Below are 10,278 nucleotides of genomic sequence, written 5' to 3' on the forward strand. Positions count from 1 at the left end.
CTAAAACATGCTAGCCTCACCCATGCTTGGATCCAAATACTAAAAAGGCTAAAATCAAGCTAATGAGCATTTATTATCCTCCAAACCCTCCAATCCAGAACTCGCCTGTGTTAAAGGAGAGGAGTTAAATGAGTAGAGAGAGGACTAATCCACATTTTAGTAGGGGTACCCCTGACTAAAAAAATTTAGACTCAAGACTAGTTTTAGCCCCTCTTTAGTCAGGGGTGCTTGGAACTTTAGCCTCTTAAAGAGACTATTTTTAGTCAGACTAAAATAAGTCCCTTGGATCCAAGCACCCTCTAAGCATCCTGGAATTCTTTGACAAAACTAAGCACCTTGAAATTCTTTGACAACTAAACTGCTGGCTATAGGATGTTGGCCATATATATTGTACATATATAATGTGAAGAAACGGGTGGTAGTACTATACCAACTAAAAGATGAAATGTAAGAAATACTAGTATGTACGTATTGAAGAGTTAAAGTAACAAGAAGAAACATAACATAGTTCTGCTAGGGGCTCAGCACAACACACCCCTCAAATTAAATTAAGCACACCTGAAATTAAACTTTGCAACTATTCCGGTAGACACTGCATTAGAACCACCATGAGCAACGACACTGCCACCTTACTCGGAGTCCTCGTCCATGTCCTCGACTTTGTCCTTGCCCCTCTTCCTCTTGGTCGATACTTCTTTGCTTGAAACGCACACTTGGCTGTTGCTCTTCATCCAACCCTTGTAGATATTGAAGCAAAGGTAGCCATCCATTGCAGCATAGTGGATGTGGTCTATATCTAGTACATTCCGCTGCCATGCATGACAATGAAATGTGTAATGAGGTTTCTCTATTTTATCGTACGAAGTATGAACCATGGCCCCTGCCAGGGTCAGCATTGAGGGTTGACGAGAGGACCCCAGCCGATTCTTCTGGAGGTCGAAGGTGTTGCCTACAACGAGGCCTATCCAACGCAGGACTTCCTTGTCGTTACCGAAGTCTACAGTAATGAATTTGACTAGGTAGCTCTCGAGGAAGTTCTTAAAATCCTGGCACTCAACGTCGGCATGGCATATGTGGTAGACCAAGCAAACGTTATGTACACAAACCTGAATCACGGCAGGCTTCTTCCTCTCTTCATCCTTTAGATCCTTCTCTCGTCCCAGGACTGTGGTGTACTCAACATCTAGCCCAGCGACCCACTCATCATCTGAGTTTTCGAACATGCGTCTAAAGTGAGAAAGGCATCCTTTCACCGTCACGGAAGAACGGGTGTAGATGACGTTGAACTCATCGCCGGTGATGGTTCTAACCTTGTACTCACCGCCGATCGTGGAGATTTGGGACGCCATGGATTTGGGAGGAGGCTTAGGATTAGTGGAACCGCCGTAATGTGAATGGACGGGACGACTAGGAGCGAACCACCGTAGTATTGAAGGACATGCGGGGACGAGTAGGGACGAACTGCCAGCGTGCGAACAGCAGGGTAGTGGCTTTCCATTCTCCCATGATACGGGCTTCCGAGAACCCTTGGATCTGAGATTGAACAGTTGCATGGCGTGATTCTAGACCTATGGGTGAATATCCTATCCTGGAGGGTTATTCTGCAAATTTTCAGCAACTTAGCATGCGACCGTTTGATCTCAGATCCAAGGGCTGCTAGCAGCCCGTATCATGGCCGCACCTACCACGACGCTCGCGTCGCTCGCGCGGTCGCGCCCTTGGAGATTTAACACGGTGCGTTAGGCTATCTGATGTTGGCATGTCATACATAGTCACCACTTAGTCACTCATACTACAACAATGTTGGCTATAAGTGTATTTTTTACTCCTCTCTATCTCTTTCTTCATACTCAAGGAAGAAACGGTGCTAAGCGCGTGTATTTATTGCATTTGCCAAGGAGTGACCTCTTCCAATGAAATGGTGTTGCTAAGTTTGCTTCATTTAATTAGCTATAGACTCAAAATTGTCTTTTCACCTAGGTACACGCGCTTAGTACCGTTTCTTCCTTGGGTCACCAAACTAGTCTCTCTCTTCTTGATTAACTTGCCAAATCAGACTTTATGCCTATGTGGCAAGCTTAAGCACCTGTAGGAGCAAGTAAAAGTAAGTACAATAGTGCGCTTTACATGGCATTTTTGCATATGTGGAGGAAAGAGAGGCAAGGAAAAAGTGGAGAAGTGGGCTCTCATGCAAGAGCCAGCCTCTACTACATGGTGGAGCATTGGGAGAGGCACCTGTATGGAGGTGGTCAGGAATCTGGGAGACTCACGCCGGTCGTAGCGCCGCAGTTAAAATGATAATGGCAAGTCAAATCACGGGGGCCCACCTGTCCAGCCGTAACTCGCTGTCAAATCACACAACCCTACGTTTGCAGCAGCCTACTCCCTCGTCTTCTCGCGTCTCTGTCAAACCGACTATGCGAAACTGCCCCGCCGCCTACCGCGCAGGAAAAGCCCCGCCCTCGACTTTTAAATAGTATACAGTATACTAATTTTGTATCCATGGATTGCGCCCGCGCCATGGAGCAAAGCGTCTAGAAAACGGAGGAGAGACGGTGGTCTTGCAATAGAGAAGAGGGAGAGGCGAGACGATGGTTTTGGAATGGAGATGATGGAGAGGAGAGGAGGTGGTTTTGCAATGGAGAAGAGGGAGAGGAGCGTGCAGCAGCGTGCGGCAGCGATTTAGGATTGGAGGAGAGGGCCGGCGCGCTCTGACTGGATCAAAATCAATTTACCCTTCAATTAAGAAAGCGACCCCACATTAACTAGTCTCCCTTTTATTCTGGGTCATAATTGACCATGATTTTCGGACATAAAATATATGTTATACGTTGTATACAAGGCCAATATCAAAATTACAATTTGCAACTATACAAGGCCACTAACATTAATCGAGGAAAAATTGATGGCGTTTGCCTCGTACTAGCACCCGAGGACATTAATATCCCTTGTGTGCATGCGGGAGTGAGAAGGTTAGCTTGCATTCCCAACATTAATCAACCAATGAGGAGTAAGAGGGTTGGCTTGTTGTGCTTGGGAGAGAAAAACCACATTAATTGACACGACAATCAAGGTGACAAGATAGCTTGCAACATTGACTTAAACATAGCATTGATTTTTACCTTGGTACCTGTAATATGAGTTTGTGGCCTTGTATACAAAAATGTGGGAGTATAATTTGAAAGTATATTCAGGTACGAACCAAACAATACATTTTTTGGTGAAATGCATTCACATTTTGCTTGTCAAATACAGTACGTGGTCAAACTTTCACCCAAAATACGCGAAACAACAAAAAGATACTTCCAAGACCAGCGCCGCTCTTCCGCTCTTCTCCTCTTAAACCACCGCCGCTCCTCTCCTGTTCCAATCTAAATGCAGCGCCGCTCCTCTCCTCTTCCATTTCAAAACCACTGCCCCTCCTCTCCTGTTCCAGTCCAAAACCAGTGTCGCTCCTCTCCCATTCTAATCCAAAACCAGCGCTGCTCCTCTCCTCTTCCATTCAAAAACCATCGCCGGCGAGTGAAGGTGCTGTGGAGAAGTATATCGATGGAGGAGTACAACCGATACGTGAGGATCGCAGATGGCAACCCTGTGAAGCTAGCTAGGATGTTGGAGATACAATCTTGGTTTGACAACAAGGACCAACTAGCGGCAACGGCGACATCCATGGCCAAATATCTGCAACAGAGTAAAAAGGCGGCGATATCCCGGAGGGAGTCGCGCCGAAGTACATAGAGCTACTCCTCTGGGCCATGGAGCAAACAGATTCACCGGATCGGATCGTGAGGGAGCGGTGGTGGGAGTATCGATCCCAGATGGAGCATCCACCAGAGATTGAAGGATCGAGCATCTACAGGGTGCCGTTTGTGAGGGTGTCCTGCTAGAGCGAGCCAGTGGAATCTTCGTCGACCGAACCTAACTGCAAGAGGAGAAAAGCAGTTGGCCCGACGACACTTCCCCGCCATAGCCTCCCTCGCCGTTCACATCGTCTCATGGGGTGGTTGTCTGTCGCCGAGGAATAGGAGGGGGCTGCCCCCCAGCCCAATAGTTGGGCAGGTTGTGAATTGTCAGGAGGAGCTTAGGGTTGTCAGTATTTGTAGGTTGTGAATTGCGTTTTGTGTTGTGTATTTTGAGAGTACTTTCAGATATGAATGTCTTTTGAATTTCAGATTTGAAGTATTCAGCATATGAAGTATTTTATGAATTCTAGAGATCTATTTTTAGCACTTAAAAATGTAGTTTCATAGGAGTATAAAAGTGCAGACAATGTGATTCTCAGAGAAGAAACTGCAAGTTTCAGTTCAGATAAGAAACTACAAGTTCAGTTTCAGATAAGAAACTGCAACTTTCACAGGCAGAGCATTTATATTAACACGACCTTTTCAAACAGGGTTAACATCATGTTGGAAGTTTTATTCATGGTCAAAAATGGAACTACCAGTCAGTTAACATCATGCTGATCAACATTCATGCATAGCACATCTTCATATGATGCACAGTCAAAATGCCCACACAATGTCGAGTGTGCGAAACATAGAGAAAACGAGGGACGAAGTTTTGGCAAGTGTTGGACGTGGTTTTGGGATGCCCCGTCTAGGCTTTCATTTTTAACATGCGCAGCCCACGACCTCAGATGGGAGGTCCATACGCCTGTTTGTATTTTCTTAGGGCCGTCATGTATCGACCGGCCTATGGACCTCCCATCCAAGATTTTATTTTTGGCAGCCCAATTTATGTACTTTTTTGAAGAAAACGCAGAGGTCTATTCTATTTTTCTATATAAGAATAGGAACGCCAGGTCCAACTTATGTTTCTCTTCTAACTATATTATATATATTTAAATTATTTTATATGTTGACTGTTTAGTTCACATGCTCCCTCCATTTCGGTTTATAGGGCTTATCTCAAAATTTTAGTTTTCCCATTTTTATAAGGCTCAATTTGGTTTTTTCCATCACATGTTCAGATTCCAAGGTGCATTAAATCATTGCATGCAAGTATTAAGGCATGTACTTTATGCATGCATGCATTGCAATTTATGCATTGATAAACATAATTTTTTGAGGAAAACAAGTGCATTAATTAGGTGCTTTTGCAAACAACAAAAAGTATTCCACCATTCATCATCTACCTTGGCTGGTGAGATTTTTGAATTGAGCCCTATAAACCGAAAAGGAGGGAGTAATTGGCAAATAGATCTCACCGCCACCCCCCGCCTCCTGACTCCGGGCGCGCCTGCCCCCCTCAGCAAGTCCGCTCGCGCGCCCCATGGAGTCGCCGGCCATATCCACGGGGGAATGGCTGGAAGACAGGCAGATGTACGAGATGCATCTCCCACATGTCTACAAAGCCTTCCCGCGGATGCTTCAGCCGCTCGACTCCGTCGTGCCGGCGGTGCTGCGGGAGACTCGAGGGAGGAGATGGAGGGAGCAGGCGATGCGGATCCGCGACGACGCTCCCTCCTGGACCCAATGCATGCGCGATTGGAGGGAAGCAGAGGAGGAACCGGCGAGGGAGGAAGCCGAGGAGGGACCGAATCCGTTCTCTCACTCGCGCAGGTATGCTCGGATGTGCAAGGATCATGTGGATTGGGACCTGCTGAATCTAGCCCTGCGGATCTACGTCGAAGGAGATTTCTTGGAGAAGCACAGGATGCCCCACCCCAGTGAGCCGCCAATTGCGTTCGTTCGATGGGCGAAAGGAGAAGTTAATTCAGGAGATCCACGCCGTGCTGCGAGATGGGAATGCTTGACTGGACTCCTGCCCACCAGCACGCCACCGGAGCTGGAGCAGGTGGATCCCCTACCTTACCTCTCCCCCAAACCCGCAGAAGATTGAAATTAGGCTTGCAATCTGCTTCAATTGAGCTGTCTGGTGGTTATTTCTGCTTCCTGAGAGACAACATCTGGCTGGAGGATGAGAAGGAACCAGGAACTTCGATGAATTTCCCCTATCACAATGGGGGGAGCACCGATTGGGCAGTGGTACGGCCCACCTCTGCCCCAAATGGGGGCACAATCTGGGCAGGCTCCCGTAATTGCCCAAGATCAATCTGCTGGTGGTTCTGACTCTCAGATCAGTGGGAAATCTCAAGGCAAGAATCAGCAAAAGAAGAGATAGGACATCCAGAAAACTGCTCCTGCACCTGCTTTGGGCCTTATGGCAAACTCTGAGATGATCTGCTACAACTGTGGGGAACCAGGGCATCATTTGGATAAATGTGTCAAGCTCAAGAGTTGTTTTATCTACAAAATGGTTACCCATAAAGTTGAGAATTGCCCTGTCAGAAGGAAAACCCACAGTTCTGCTAGATATGTTGGAAGTGCTGCTCCAGGATTATGTCCACCATTGACAGAATTTTCTGTGACTCAAAATTAGATAGTTTCTTTCCCCTTTCTAGTTGTAGAGCTCTGCCCAGATGTGGTAGTGACCACACTCCTTTTCTTTGGGACTCTGGTCTTAACCAAACTCCAAAGAGCAATAGTTTTAAATTTGAAAAGTGGTGGTTGCTTAGAGAAGAGTTTACTGAGCTAGTCAGGAAAATCTGGAATGGACCTACTGGGAGCAGCTGCCCCCTAGAAAATTGGCAGATCAAAATCAGGAGATTTAGAAGAACTACCAAAGGGTGGAACTCCAACCAGGAAGCTAATCTTAGAAGATACAAAAGGCTTCTCCTCCTTGAGTTTGATTCTCTAGATATTAAGGCAGAAACCACTGACCTCTCTAAGGCTGAGACTAATAGATTAAACTTTGTCCATGGAGAGCTTAAGAAAATTTGGCTTCAAAAAGAAATCAAAGCCAAACAAAGGTCTAGAGATAGGAACATTAAGGAGGGTGATAGAAATACTGCTTACTTCCATGTAGTAGCTAATCAGAGGAGGAGGAAAACCCTCATTCACTCCCTTGATGGCCCTAATGGCCCTATTACTAAGGTAGATGAGATGCTGAAAGTGGCTAGTGACTTTTACAAAGACCTGTTTAAGAAAGAAAACCCTTCTGGGTTCTCTCTACAAAACAATTTTTTCTCTGCTTCTGAAAAAGTCTCTCCTGCTGAAAATGAGCTGCTAGAAGCCCCTTTTTCAGAGACAGAGGTGAAGGAAACCATTTTTATCTCTTATCCTGATGGGGCTCCTGGTCCTCATGGGATTCCCTTATTGTTTTACCAGCATTTTTGGGACTTGGTGAAAAATGATCTCTTAGATCTTTTCCAAGCCTTTCATAGAGGAGAGTTGGATCCAGCAACTTACTCATGGGGGGTCTGTTGGGGTCAAGTTAAATAACTGTGAAAGTGATTTTTTTCCTTGCTGGTAAAGGCCTTAGGAAAGGTGACCCCATCTCCCCGCTTTTGTTTAATTTAGTAGTGGACGTTCTTACTAAAATGGTGAGCAAATATGCTGATCATAGTCTGATTGCAGGGCTCTGTCTAGAGGTCTGCCCTGGTGGCATCATCTGCCTTTGATATGCAGATGATACCATCCTTTTCTTAGACAACGACTCCACACATGCTAGCAATCTGAAACCTGTTCTAACCTGGTTTGAACAAGTCTCAGGCATGAGAATCAACTACTCTAAAAGTGAACTCATCCCTATCAACATGGATGATTAGGAGTTAGCTGACCTCCTCTCTATTCTAGTCTGTAATAAAGGTAACTTCCCCATTAAGTACGTAGGTATCCCTATCCACTATGATAAACTGAGGAGAGAGGATATCCAACCCCTTCTGGATAAAATCATTAAAAGGATTGCGGGGTGGAGGGGCAAACTTCTCTCTTACATAGGTATATTGATCCTCATACAAGCTTGTTCGGCTAGCATTCTAGTGTATCTCCTCTACTTCTTCAAGTTCCGTAAATGGGCAATGAACCTCATCAATTCTCAGATGTCTCATTGCTTGTGGAATGATTTTGAGGGAAATAGGAAGCTACACCTTGCTAATTGGGCCCTGGTCTCTATGAAAAAAGATTTTAGAGGCCTAGGCATACCTAACCTCCAAGAAATTAACATCTGTCTTCTAGGGTCTTGGATTAAAAGATTCTATGAGGAAGACCTGAAACCCTGGAAGCTTCTTATTGACCATAAATACCTAGGAAATAAACCTAATATTTTTGTCCCTTCATCCAACCCTAAGACCTCTAGATTCTGGAAAGGTTTAAAATCTATTATGCATGCTGTGAAATTTGGCTACAGATGGAACATAGGGGATGGGAGCAGAACCAGGTTCTGGGAAGATACTTGGTTTGGCACATCCCCCCTAGCGGTCCAATTTTGGCCTATTTACTCTGTCCGCAATGAGCTTAACAAAAGTGTCAATGAAGTTTGGGACGGTCAATGCCTAGAACTCTCTTTTAGAAGGAACTTTAGTGATAGTCTCATCGAACAATGGTTCCAGTTGGAGGAAATTGCCAAAAGCATTACCTTTACTACCGAGCCGGATGCCCTGATTTGGCACCTGGACAATAAGGGGAAGTATTCCTCCAGCTCCCTCTATAATGTTATCAACTTTAGAGGGGTTCAACCCGTGTTTATCCCTGCTGACTGGAAATTGAGAGTTCCCCCCTAAAATTCATGTATTTCTCTAGCTTCTCTCCAAAAACAAAATGATGACTAGGGATAACCTTAGGAAGAGACACATCATCAAACCACTTGATTGTGTTTACTGCTTGGAACAAGAGTCTTGTTCTCACCTATTTTTTGAATGTATAGTTGCTAAACATCTCTGGGCCCACATTGAGGAATATTCCTCTAGTCAGATTGGCTCATCCTTCGAATCTGTTGCCGGATTCTGGATTGCTACCAAAAAGTGCTCAGTTTTAAACATTGTTAGCTCAATTGTCTTTGGAGCCTCTAGAAATATAGAAATGCTATGATTTTCAGTAACACCTCCCGGATTTCCATTCCGCAGGTCTTGAGGTTGATCAGGAACATGGTGAGGAACTGGGCGATTCTCTCGTCCGGATCGGACAAGGACAGGCTGATGAGCTTCGTGGAAACCCTAACAAGATCTCTCCAGAAACATTGGCAATCACTTGTGGCTGAACAAGGCTCGACCTGCTCTGGGGCTGGACCCGTGGGCTCATCTCAATATCTCTGATGAAGATGATGGGCACCTGGCGCCGAAAAAGAGGGACATCCACCATGCTACGCCTTCCAGCCCGGTCTCTCCGCTTGCTTACTGGTCGCCGCAGGCTGACACGGCCCCTCGGCTGAAGACCATGAAGGCTTCGCTGGACCCTCCTTGTGTCAATTGAGTGCTCTATCCGCTCTGCCTTTGGCACCGCTCGGGGGATTTGTGTTATTCAGAGAACTTGTTCATCCACCCCCTAGTTTGTAGCTTTTCTACCTTTGCTTTCGAACTGCTCTTTGAGCTACTGTATCAGAATATGTTGTGGTTTCGTTCTCAGCAATGGAACCGGGGAGATGCTCCCTGTTTTTCTAAAAAAAATATTTTATATGTTATTATATATTATTTTTATTGTCATCATATATTTAACAGATACTTACATATGTAAGAAAACAATATCCCACATCTTATTAACTTATAAAAATAATTTCTTAACAAATAAAATCCTGGATTGTTTTGGCACGAAAATCCTAGTGATTGTGTACAAAAGCTTGCTAATATTTAAGGACGAATGTAATAATATCACTTATTATTTAAATATATTTATAACAAAATGCTCAGCCCCTTTTTATTTTTTGATAACATTGCTGGCCCAACCCAACATTATAATTAAAATCAGCCCAGCAAAATCGTGTATTTCGAGAAAGTGCAAATGGATTGTAATTTTTTAGGAAATAAAATAAACGGGCCGCATGGATGCTACATTATTTGTTCACCCAGCCCAGCTAATGGCTGTAATTCAAAAATATATATCAAATTGACTGTAAATGCTACCGCGCAAAAAAAGACTGTAAATTCTGAAAAAATGGGTTGAATACGTGCCACATTTTTGGAGGCTGAAATGTGGGCCAATGGGTCGAAGCCAATGCAAGTCGTTGTCAATTTAGTCAACAAATGATTCTAACATGTTAGCCATTGGATTTACATCCAACGACCGGCATCCATCTTCAATCTCTCGTCTTCTTCCTCCAGCGCTGCCGGGACCACCTCCCGCCTCCTCCTGCTAGCAGCTCTACTTAGCACGCTTCGCTATGAAGCGCTACTCCACCGTTGGCCAGGCCATCCCTCCACCCCTCCACACCTCCTGTTCTTCTCCACCGACTGCCGAACCACACCGCACTAGAACCAGTTAACCCTCGTACACCTCTCTGTCT

Source organism: Triticum urartu, chromosome 6 (genome assembly GCF_003073215.2).
Source record: "Triticum urartu cultivar G1812 chromosome 6, Tu2.1, whole genome shotgun sequence".
NCBI lineage: Eukaryota > Viridiplantae > Streptophyta > Magnoliopsida > Poales > Poaceae > Triticum > Triticum urartu.